The sequence below is a fragment of the Oncorhynchus nerka genome, unplaced genomic scaffold, assembly GCF_034236695.1.
Source record: "Oncorhynchus nerka isolate Pitt River unplaced genomic scaffold, Oner_Uvic_2.0 unplaced_scaffold_4784, whole genome shotgun sequence".
Taxonomy (NCBI): domain Eukaryota; kingdom Metazoa; phylum Chordata; class Actinopteri; order Salmoniformes; family Salmonidae; genus Oncorhynchus; species Oncorhynchus nerka.
The window spans coordinates 1-13231 of NW_027036521.1; the positions used below are offsets into that span (position 1 = coordinate 1).

General features: G+C 51.4%; 1 long non-coding RNA gene across 1 annotated transcript; it reads right to left on the reverse strand.

Moving 5' to 3' along the window:
- Nucleotides 1–3748: 3748 nt before the first annotated feature.
- Nucleotides 3749–9666, reverse strand: LOC135566471 (uncharacterized). Its single transcript, XR_010462096.1, has 4 exons — nucleotides 9631–9666; nucleotides 4253–4363; nucleotides 4040–4116; nucleotides 3749–3907 (listed from the first exon to the last, which is right to left on the reverse strand). It is a non-coding gene; the product is annotated as an uncharacterized LOC135566471 (long non-coding RNA).
- Nucleotides 9667–13231: the final 3565 nt, after the last annotated feature.

The following is a 13231-nucleotide window of genomic DNA, read 5'->3' on the forward strand; positions in this document are numbered from 1 at the left end:
GCCACTGTGGCAGATAATACATCCGCCAGCCACTGTAGCAGATACAAACACATCCACCAGCCACTGTGGCAGATACCAAATACATCCACCAGCCACTGTGGCAGAGACAAACTCATCCACCAGCCACTGTGGCAGACACAAATACATCCACCAGCCACTGTGGCAAGCCATCCACCACACAAATACATCCACCAGCCACTGTGGCAGAGATAAATACATCCACCAGCCACTGTGGCAGATACAAATACATCCACCAGACACAAATACATCCACCAGCCACTGTGGCAGATACATCCACCAGCACTGTGGCAGATACATCCACCAGCCACTGTGGCAGATACATCCACCAGACAAATACATCCACCAGCCACTGTGGCAGATACAAATACATCCACCACAACCACTGTGGAAGAGACAAATACATCCACCAGCCACTGTGGGCAAATCCATCCAAATACAGACACAAATACATCCATCACTGTGGCAGACACAAATACATCCACTGTGGAAGGACAAATACATCCACCAGACAAATACATCCACCAGCCACTGTGGCAGATACAAATACATCCACCAGCCACTGTGGCAGACACAAATATCCACCAACTCAGTAAATACATCCACCAGCCACTGTGGCAGAGACAAATACATCCACCAGCCACTGTGGCGATACATCCACCAGCCACAAATACATCCACCCAGCCACTGTGGCAGATACAAATACATCCACCAGCCACTGTGGCAGAGATAAATACATCCACCAGACACTGCACTGGCAAATACAAATACATCCACCAGCCACTGTGGCAGAGACAAATACATCCACCAGCCACTGTGGCAGATACAAATACATCCACCAGCCACTGTGGCAGAGACAAATACATCCACCAGCCACTGTGGCAGATACATCCACCAGCCACTGTGGAAGATACAAATACATCCACCAGCCACTGTGGCAGAGACAAATACATCCACCAGCCACTGTGGCAGATACATCCACCAGCCACTGTGGCAAATACAAATACATCCACCAGACACAAAATACATCCCACCAAGCCTGTGGAAGATACAAAAATACATCCACCAGCCACTGTGGCAGAGACAAATACATCCACCAGCCACTGTGGCAGATACAAATACATCCACCAGCCACTGTGGCAGAGACAAATACATCCACCAGCCACTGTGGCAGATACAAATACATCCACCAGCCACTGTGGCAAATACAAATACATCCACCAGACACAAATACATCCACCAGCCACTGTGGAAGATACAAATACATCCACCAGCCACTGTGGCAGAGACAAATACATCCACCAGCCACTGTGGCAGATACAAATACATCCACCAGCCACTGTGGCAGAGACAAATAAATCCACCAGCCACTGTGGCAGAGACAAATACATCCACCAGCCACTGGGCCAGATCATCCACCAACCAAGAGACAAATACATCCACCAGCCACTGTGGCAGAGACAAATCCATCCACCAGCCACTGTGGCAGACACAAATACATCCACCAGCCACTGTGGCAGAGACAAATACATCCACCAGCCACTGTGGAAGAAGCCAATACATCCACCAGACACAAAAATACATCCACCAGCCACTGTGGCAAATACAAATACATCCACCAGCCACTGTGACAGACACAAATACATCCACCAGCCACTGGCAGACACAAATACATCCACAGCCACTGTGGCAGAGACAAATCATCCACCAGCCACTGTGGCAGATACAAGCTCATCCACCAGCCACTGTGGCAGAGACAAATACATCCACCAGCCCACTGTGGCAGAGACAAATACATCCACCAGCCACTGGCAGATACAAATACATCCATAGCCACTGTCCAAATACATCCACCAGCCACTGTGGCAGATACAAATACATCCACCAGCCACTGGCAGATACAAATACATCCACCAGACACAAAGCCATCCACCAGCCACTGTGGATACATCCACCAGCCACTGTGGCAGAGACAAATACATCCACCAGCCACTGTGGCAGAGACAAATACATCCACCAGCCACTGTGATACAAATACATCCACCAGCCCACTGTGGCAAACCAAACTACATCCACCAGACACTGTGGCAGACACAAATACATCCACCAGACACTGTGGAAGACAAATACATACAGACACAAATACATCCACCAGCCACTGTGGCAGATACAAATACATCCACCAGCCACTGTGGCAGACACAAATACATCCACCAGCCACTGTGGCAAATACAAATACATCCACAGACACAAAAATCCACCAGCCATCAAATACATCCACCAGCCACTGTGGAAGAGACAAATACATCCACCAGACTGTGGAAAGACAAATACATCCACCAGCCACTGTGGCAGAGACAAATACATCCACCAGCCACTGTGGAAGAGACAAATACATCCACCAGCCACTGTGGAAGAGACAAATACATCCACCAGCCACTGTGGCAAAGACAAATACATCCACCAGCCACTGTGGCAGAGACAAATACATCCACCAGCCACTGTGGCAGAGACAAATACATCCACCAGCCACTGTGGCAGACACAAATACATCCACCAGACACTGTGGCAGACACAAATACATCCACCAGACACTGTGGCAGAGACAAATACATCCACCAGCCACTGTGGCAGGGATGCAAATACATCCACCAGCCACTGTGGCAAACTTTACAAATACATCCACCAGCCACTGTGGCGGATACCAAAATACATCCACCAGCCACTGTGGCAGAACAAATACATCCACCAGCCACTGTGGAAGAGACAAATACATCCACCAGCCACTGTGGCACAAATACATCCACCAGCCACTGTGGAAGAGACAAATACATCCACCAGCCACTGTGGCAGAGACAAATACATCCACCAGCCACTGTGGAAGAGACAAATACATCCACCAGCCACTGTGGCAGAGACAAATACATCCACCAGCCACTGTGGCAGATACAAATACATCCACCAGCCACTGTGTAGAGACAAATACATCCACCAGCCACTGTGGAAGGGCAAATATCCACCAGCCACTGTGGAAGGGACCATCATCCACCAGCCACTGGAGAGACCAGTACATCCACAGCCACTGTGGCAGAGACAAATACATCCACCAGCCACTGTGGAAGAGACAAATACATCCACCAGCCACTGTGGCAGAGACAAGTAATCCACCAGCCACTGTGGCAAATACAAAATATCCCTTAGCCACTGTGGAAGAGACAAATACATCCACAGCCACTCCAGATTTTTACCAGACAAAATATTTCTCCCATAGTACACAAAAAAACATGAGCTTTGTTTTTCTAAAACAAAAAACAAAAATTACAAGCAAGAAGTAAATAGAGTATATTTCATTTTTGTAATCTACATAATTTAATCAATGTATGCTAAAATAAATAATTTTAGATACAATAGTAAAAACAGTTATACAACTGAACATAAATAAATCAACAAAAAGTGCCCTGCAACAAAACACAGAATTTTACACCACGCACTTTACAAGAAGTACACGATGTGCTCTTAAATAGAAACGTAGAGGCGCACAAATAAATCAAGAACAATTGAAAGTATGAGTGTTTTAACGATAACAAAATGACCAGAAGTTCATGAATAAAAGATTAGGAGTTATCCATGCTCAAATCTCACACAATCATTAAGTGAGACAAAATATTCAGATGCCCCTTTAGAGAAAGGGGCGGGCCGGTCCACGTGGCAACTCGGAATGCCGTTACCGTGGCAACTCGGAATGTCAGACTGTGATGACTTCCTAGCAGCAGACAGCTGCAGCTAACATTTTGAACACAACAACGTAACGAGCAAAGAAACACGAGGACACAAGTCATTTTTTGTAGTAGTACTTTGACAATTCCACCAACTTCTTCTACAATGTGGCCTTAAAAAAAAAAAGAATAAAATCACAAATCAACAACAACAACAAAGTTCTGAAATGCTCTTGTGTGCCAACATATTTAGTGAGTGGCAGGTGTTACATTTCCAACCCTGTTCCCAGTCCTATCTAGCTCACCTTCTGGTATTCCCTGATGGCCTTGAACCCAGGAGACTTCATATGGTGACCCCAGCAGCCAAGCCAATCATGACTTCCTGCAACAACAATTAACTTCATTAAACAGGTTTTTTTTTTTTTTTTAATGAACAGATATGAACAAACATACAAGACGTCTTTAAAATGTCAAATAGGCAAAAGACGGAGTGATTTCAAACCCCTTAAGGAACTCACTCTTGGTGACTTTAAAGTGTGACCTGGCGATGGTGTGTTTGACTATGTTGGGAGTCACAGTGCTCATCTTCCATTTGAGCAGCTTCCTCTGTTCTGGTGGCAGGGGCTCCACTGAAACAACACATTACAGCTACAGGAATAGGACTACGGGTGGAAGCACATTCCCTACAGGCCCTGCTAGAGCAGAAGTGCACTATGAAGAGAGAAGGGTGTCATTTGGATTCAAATGATATACAATAGAGCTATCGATGGGGCTAGAGAACGCAGTCTCTACCGGGGGATAGGACTAGAGGTAGCAGTCTCTACTGAGGGGGATAGGACTAGAGGTAGCAGTCTCTACCGGGGGGGATAGGACTAGAGGTAGCAGTCTCTACTGGGGGGATAGGTCTAGAGGCAGCAGTCTCTACTGAGGGGGGATAGGACTAGAGGTAGCAGTCTCTACTGGGGGGATAGGACTAGAGGCAGCAGTCTCTACTGGGGGATAGGACTAGAGGCAGCAGTCTCACCACTTGGGGGATTTGAGGCAGCGGTCTCTCACCGAGGGGATAGGACTAGAGGCAGCAGTCTCTACTGGGGGGATAGGACTAGAGGCAGCAGTCTCTACCGAGGGGATAGGACTAGAGGCAGCGAGTCTCTACCGAGGGGATAGGACTAGAGGCAGCAGTCTCTACCGAGGGGATAGGACTAGAGGCAGCAGTCTCACCACTTGGGGGATTTGAGGCAGCGGTCTCTACCGGGAGGGGATAGGACTAGAGGCAGCAGTCTCTACCGAGGGGGATAGGACTAGAGGCAGCAGTCTCTACCAGGGGGATAGGACTAGAGGCAGCAGTCTCACCACTTGGGGGATTTGAGGCAGCGGTCTCTACCCGAGGGGGATGAGGACTAGAGGCAGCAGTCTCTACCGAGGGGGATAGGACTAGAGGTAGCAGTCTCTACTGGGGGATAGGACTAGAGGCAGCAGTCTCTACTGGGGGGATAGGACTAGAGGCAGCAGTCTCTACTGGGGGGGATAGGACTAGAGGCAGCAGTCTCTACTGGGGGGATAGGTCTAGAGGTAGCAGTCTCTACTGGGGGGATAGGACTAGAGCGTGGTCTACTGGGGGGATTTGAGACGGTCTCTACCGGGGGATAGGACTAGAGGTTGCAGTCTCTACCGGGGGATAGGTCTAGGAGCAGCAGTCTCTACTGGGGGATTTGAGGCCGCGGTCTCTACCGGGGATAGGACTAGAGGCAGCAGTCTCTACCGAGGGGGATAGGACTAGAGGCAACAGTCTCTACCGGGGGATAGGTCTAGAGGCAGCAGTCTCTACTGGGGGGGATAGGACTAGAGGCAGCAGTCTCTACTGGGGGGATAGGACTAGAGGCAGCAGTCTCTACCCGAGGGGATAGGACTAGAGGCAGCAGTCTCTACTGGGGGGGATAGGACTAGAAGGCAGCAGTCTCTGCAGGGATAGGTCTAGGCAGTCTCTACTGAGGATAGGACTAGGGTCTCTACTGGGGGGATAGGACTAGAGGTAGCAGTCTCTACTGGGGGATAGGACTAGAGGCAGCAGTCTCTACTGGGGGGACTAGAGGCAGCAGACTAGAGGCAGCAGTCTCTACCGAGGGGATAGGACTAGAGGCAGCAGTCTCTACCGAGGGGATAGGACTAGAGGTAGCAGTCTCTACTGGGGGATAGGTCTAGAGGCAGCAGTCTCTACTAGGGGGATAGGACTAGAGGTAGCAGTCTCTACTGAGGGGATAGAGCAACAGTCTCTACTGGGGGATAGGACTAGAGGCAGCAGTCTCACCGGGGGATAGGACTAGAGGCAGCAGTCTCACCACTTGGGGGGGATTTGAGGCAGCTGTCTCTACCCGAGGGGGATAGGACTAGAGGCAGCAGTCTCCGAGGGGGATAGGACTAGAGAGGTGGCAGTCTCTACTGGGGGATAGGTCTAGAGGCAGCAGTCTCTCTACTGGGGGGATGGACTAGAGGCAGCAGTCTCTACTGGGGGGATAGGACTAGAGGCAGCAGTCTCTACTGAGGGGATAGGTCTAGACAGCAGTCTACTGGGATAGGACTAGAGGCAGCAGTCTCTACCGAGGGGGTAGGACTAGAGGCGGCAGTCTCTACCAGGGGGATAGGACTAGAGGCAGCAGTCTCTACCGAGGGGATAGGACTATAGGTGGCAGTCTCTACCGGGGGATAGGACTAGGGGCGGCAGTCTCTACCGGGGGGATAGGACTAGGGCGGCAGTCTCTACCGAGGGGATAGGACTAGAGGCAGCAGCCTCTCTACTGGGGGGATAGGAGGCAGCAGCCTCTACTGAGGGGATATGAGGCAGCAGCCCTCTACTGGGGGGGATATGAGGCAGCAGTCTCTACTGAGGGGATATGAGGCAGCAGCCCTCTACTGGGGGGATATGAGGCAGGAGCCTCTCTACTGGGGGATATGAGGCAGCAGCCTCTCTACTGGGGGATATGAGGCAGCAGCCTCTCTACTGGGGGATATGAGGCAACAGCCTCTCTACTGGGGGGATAGGAGGCAGCAGCCTCTCTACTGGGGGGATAGGAGGCAGCAGCCTCTCTCACTGGGGGGGATATGAGGCAGCAGCTCTCTACTGGGAGGATAGGAGGCAGCAGCCTCTCTGCACAGGGGGTATGAGGCAGGAGCCTCTCTACTGGGGGATATGAGGCAGCAGCCTCTCTACTGGGGGGATATGAGGCAGCAGCCTCTCTACTGGGGGATAGGAGGCAGCAGCCTCTACTGGGGGATAGGAGGCAGGAGCCTCTCTACTGGGGGGATATGAGGCAGCAGCCTCTCTACTGGGGGGATAGGAGGCAGCAGCCTCTCTGCTGGGGGGGATAGGAGGCAGCAGCCGCTACTGGGGGATAGGAGGCAGCAGTCTCTACTGGGAGGGGTAGGAGGCAGCAGCCTCTCTACTGGGGGGATATGAGGCAGCAGCCTCTCTACTGGGGATAGACTGGGGGATAGGAGGCAGCAGCCTCTCTACTGGGGGATAGGAGGCAGCAGCCTCTCTACTGGGGGATAGGAGGCAGCAGCCTCTCACTGGGGGATAGGAGGCAGCAGCCTCTCTACTGGGGGAGATATGAGGCAGCAGCCTCTCTACTGGGGGGATATGAGGCAGCAGGCTCTCTACTGGGGGATATGAGGCAGCAGCCTCTCTACTGGGGGGATATGAGGCAGCAGCCTCTCTACTGGGGGATAGGAGGCAGCAGCCTCTCTGACTGGGGGATAGGAGGCAGCAGCCTCTCTACTGGGGGGATAGGAGGCGGCAGCCTCTCTACTGGGGATAGGAGGCAGCAGCTCTCTCTGCACTGGGGGATAGGAGGCAGCAGCCTCTCTACTGGGGGATAGGAGGCAGCAGCCTCTCTACTGGGGGATATGAGGCAGCAGCCTCTCTACTGGGGGATAGGAGGCAGCAGCCTCTCTACTGGGGGGATAGGAGGCAGCAGCCTCTACTGGGGGGATATGAGGCAGCAGCCTCTCTACTGGGGGATAGGAGGCAGCAGCCTCTACTGGGGGGATAGGAGGCAGCAGCCTCTCTACTGGGGGGGATATGAGGCAGCAGCCTCTCTACTGGGGGATAGGAGGCAGCAGCCTCTACTGGGGGATTATGAGGCAGGAGCCTCTCTACTGGGGGATATGAGGCAGCAGCCTCTCTACTGGGGGGATATGAGGCAGCAGCCTCTCTACTGGGGGATAGGAGGCAGCAGCCCTCTACTGGGGGATAGGAGGCAGGAGCCTCTCTACTGGGGGATATGAGGCAGCAGCCTCTACTGGGAGATGAGGCAGCAGCCTCTCTACTGGGGGGATAGGAGGCAGCAGCCTCTACTGGGGGATAGGAGACAGCAGTCCTCTACTGGGGAGGTAGGAGGCAGCAGCCTCCTACTGGGGGATATGAGGCAGCAGCCTCTACTGCGCGGGATAGGAGCTGGTGGGATAGAGGCAGCAGCCTCTCTACTGGGGGATAGCGAGGCAGCAGCCTCCTACTGGGGGGACAGGAGGCAGCAGCCTCTACTGCGGGGATAGGAGGCAGCAGCCTCTACTGGGGGAGTATGAGGCAGCAGCCTCTCACTGGGGGGATATGAGGCAGCAGCCTCTCTACTGGGGGATATGAGGCAGCAGCCTCTACTGGGGGATATGAGGCAGCAGCCCTCTACTGGGGGATAGGAGGCAGCAGCCTCTCTACTGGGGGGATAGGAGGCAGCAGCCTCTCTACTGGGGGATAGGAGGCAGCAGCCTCTCCACTGGGGGATAGGAGGCAGCAGCCTCTCTACTGGGGGATAGGAGGCAGCAGCCCTCTACTGGGGGGATAGGAGGCAGCAGCCCTCTCTACTAGGGGGATATGAGAGCAGCAGCCTCTCTGCTGGGGGATATGAGGCAGCAGCCTCTACTGGGGGATAGGAGGCGGCAGCCTCTCTCTACTGGGGGGATAGGAGGCGAGCAGCCTCTCTACTGGGGGGGATAGGAGGCAGCAGCCTCTCTACTGGGGGGGATAGGAGGCAGCAGCCTCTACTGGGGGGATATGAGGCAGCAGCCTCTCTACTGGGGGGGACTTCCCTTTACTCAAACTCAAGCCAATATATTACCACACAATGTCCTGTAGAACATGTTGATATAAGCAAGGCCATAATGTGTCCAAAATCCCAACCAACCCTAAGTCACACATGACATCAGCTCATACTTGGAATTGGAAGGAAGTACTTTTCTGTAGAAGCTTATTTTCCCCCCAAAAAAATTGTCAAGCAGTTTATTATCTGCTTCCCAAATGGCATCCTATGAGCGCTGGTCAAAAGTAGTGCACTACATAGGGAATAGGGTGCCATAGGGCTGTGGTCAAAAGTAGTGCACTATATAGGGAATAGGGTTCTATAGGGCCCTGGTCTAAAGTAGTGCACTACATAGGGAATAGGGTGCCATAGGGCTGTGGTCAAAAGTAGTGCACTATATAGGGAATAGGGTTCCATAGGGCCCTGGTCTAAGTAGTCACTATAAGGAATAGGGTTCTATAGGTCCTGGTTCAAAGTAGTGCATTACATAGGGAATAGAGTGCCATAGGGAATAGGGTGCCCGTGAGGCTCTGGTCTAAAGTGATTGCACTACATAGAATAAAGAGATTGCCATGGGAATAGCGTACCATAGGGCTCTGGTCTAAGAGTAGTGCACTACATAGGGGTAATAGAGTGCCATAGGGAATAGGGTGCCATAGGGCTCTGGTCTAAAGTAATTTGCACTATATAGGAATAGAGTGCCATAGGACCCTGGTCTAAAGTAGTGCACTACATAGGGAATAGGGTGCCATAGGGCTCTGGTCTAAAGTAAGTGCACTACATAGGGAATAGAGTGCCATAGGACACAGTGAAGGGTGTCTTACCTCTCTGGTTGGCAGTGCTGAAATACAGTGTAGGGGAATGAGGGGGAACATGCTGGGGACCAGAGCTGGCTTCAGCTCCCCTCATCCTCTAATTCAGGGCTCATCAGCTCCTCATCCGTGATACTGGAACACAGAGGCATTAAAGCTATGACTCTGTACACAACGAAGGATACTGGGAATATTACCAAAACAGACAAGACTATAAGATAATTGTTTAATATGGAACAGAAACAGACAACACAACTACTACCCTGGTCATCAATGTCAGAGGGAATAAAACAAGAATGGCACCAGGCAGGATAACTCACAGGTTTTAAATACTACCCGTTTAACTCAAGAGGCACGGTCGGGCCATGTCTTTGGAAAGGCAGGAGACATTTTGAATTAAAAAGTATTTTCTAACCAAACCAACTCCCTCAAGATCAATCAATAAAACTCCAATCGATGACAAAAGTCTTCTTCACCATCTTCAAAGTAAAAAACATTTTGTCAGATAAATGATAAATTATCAAAATAAGTGAAACAACAACAACAACACTCACATGACAGGTCATGTAGGATTCTGTTGGTCTGCTTAGTCCACCTGCTTCAAAAATATAGTCCAACTCTCTACTGAGTGGCATTAAATCGGAGGTAATGGACCTGCTCTACATTGGTTTTTGCTGTGAAGAAAACGAAAACAGCCTCATACTAATCCCTCCAATCAGCTGGGACGTCACGGTATGACAATGATCCCCAGTCCCAAGCACTATTCGACCACACAGAGACTCATGTGCCCATTATTGACAGATAGTTCCCTTTTATCACCGATTTACAATTGGGAGACCTTTCCACCTAGCCTCTGTGCTTTCAACCTTTCCGGCAGCAACCACTAGAACAAAAGGTTCAATTCTCTCTCTCTTGGGTTTGTCATCCCCTTCATTGCCAGGGAACTGTCCAGGTGCCCCAACTGGGAGGAGCTATATTGAGTTATGAATGGTGCTTCTACAGAGATCTAGTCACAATAGGATGCAACATGACACTACTGTCTTCACAGATTAATAAATGGGCATTTTCTCTCAAATCATTTGTGTTTTTTTAGTCAGAAGTTGCTCTGTTTTAAGTGTAGAGATCAACATAACTTCCTAGTATTGTAAATCATCATAATCTTTAAGTTATAGACTATAACGAACTGAAGCTTCTGTTTATAAAAGTAATCAACGATTGCGTAATGACTGTCAAAGTCTTCAAGTCAAATGGTGAAAGACCCCAGTCAGCTAAGGTCACAGACAGTTGTCTCTGCTAGCGCACGACAAGCTGTACCGGAGGACCAGGTCACAGACTGTTGTCTCTGCTAACGCCACGACAAGCTGTACCGGAGGACCAGGTCACAGACGGTTGTCTCTGCTAGCGCCACGACAAGCTGTGCCGGAGGACCAGGTCAGAGCGGTTGTCTCTGCTAGCGCCCGACAAGCTGTACCGGAGGACCAGGTCACAGGCGGTTGTCTCTGCTAGCGCCACGACAAGCTGTACCGGAGGACCAGGTCACAGACGGTTGTCTCTGCTGCGCACGACAAGCTGTACCGGAGGACCAGGTCACAGACGGTTGTCTCAGCTAGCGCCACGACAAGCTGTACCGGAGGACCAGGTCACAGGCGGTTGTCTCTGCTAGCGCCCGACAAGCTGTGCGGAGGACCAGGGTCTAGACGTTTGTCTCTGCTAGCGCCGACAAGCTGTACCGGAGGACCAGGTCACAGGCAGTTGTCTCTGCTCAAAGCGCGCGACAAAAGCTGTACCGGAGGACCAGGTCACAGACGGTTGTCTCAGCTAGCGCCGACAAGCTGTACCGGAGGACCAGGTCACAGACGGTTGTCTCTGCTAGCGCACGACAAGCTGTACCGGAGGACCAAGGTCACAGACGGTTGTCTCTGCTAGCGCACGACAAGCTGTACCGGAGGACAGGTCACAGACGGTTGTCTGCTAGCGCCCGACAAGCTGTGCCGGAGGACAGGTCACAGACGGTTGTCTCTGCTGACGCCACGACAAGCTGTACCGGAGGACCAGGTCACAGGCAGTTGTCTCAGCTAGCGCCCACGACAAAGCTGTACCGGAGGACCAGGTCACAGACGGTTGTCTCTGCTAAGCGCCCGACAAGCTGTACCGGAGGACCAGGTCACAGGCGGTTGTACTCTGCTAGCGCCGCGACAAGCTGCTGCGGAGGACCAGGTCACAGACGGTTGTCTCTGCTAGCGCCTGACAAAGCTGTGCCGGATGAGTCACAGGCAGTTTGTCTCAGCCCAAGCGCACATTAAGCTGTGCAGGACCGGAGGTCACAGACGGTTGTCTCTCTGCTAGCGCCGCATTCAGCTGTGCCGGAGGACCAGGTCTGAGCGGTTGTCTCAGCTGCGCCCTTACGACAAAGCTGCTGCGGAGGACCAGGTCACAGGCGGTTCTCTGCTGGCGACAAGCTGTGCGGAGGACCGGTCACAGACGGTTGTCTCTGCTAGCGCCGGCAAGGCTGTGCCGGAGGACCAGGTCACAAGGCGGGTTTGTCTCTCTGCTAGCGCCGCGACCAAGCTGTACCGGAGGACCCAGGTCAGACGGTTGTCTTTCAGCTAGCGCCCGCGACAAGCTGTACCGGGAGGACCAGGTCACAGACGGTTGTCTCTGCTAGCGACTGACAAGCTGTACCGGAGGACCAGGTCTGAAGCGGTTGTCTCTGCTGGCGCACGACAAGCTGTACCGAGGACCAGGTCACAGACGGTTGTCTGCTAAGCTGAACTGCTGAACAATTAATCAATGGTTTACCTGGACTATTTACCTAGTCCGAGAACCTGATTATAGCCTCGTTATTGTCTAGTACACCTTGTTGTATTCAGCATTTCACTGTGAGGTCTACTACACCTGTTGTATTCAGCATTTCACTGTGAGGTCTACTACACCTGTTGTATTCAGCATTTCACTCTAAGATCTACTACACCTGTTGTATTCAGCATTTCACTGTAAGGTCTACTACACCTGTTGTATTCAGCATTTCACTGTGAGGGTCTACTACACCTGTTGTATTCAGCATTTCTGTGAGGTCTACTACACCTGTTGTATTCAGCATTTCACTGTGAGGTCTACTACACCTGTTGTATCTAGCATTTCACTGTGAGGTCTACACACCTGTTTGTATTCAGTATTTCACTGTAAGGTCTACTACACCTGTTGTATTCCAGCATTTCACTGTAAGGTCTACTACACCTGCTGTATTCAGCATTTCACTGTGAGGTCTACTACACCTGTTGTATTCAGCATTTCACTGTAGGTCTACTACACCTGTTGTATTCATCATTTCACTGTGAGGTCTACACCTGTTGTATTCCATTTCACTGTGTGAGTCTACTACACCTGTTGTATTCAGCATTTCACTGTGAGGTCTACTACACCTGGGATGTATTCAGCATTTCACTGTGAGGTCTACTACACCTGATGTATTCAGCATTTCACTGTGAGGTCTATACACCTGATGTATTCAGCAGTTCACTGTAAGGTCTACTACACCTGTTGTATTCAGCATTTCACTGTGAGGTCTACTACACCTGTTGTATCAGCATTTCACTGTGAGGTCCCCCCACCT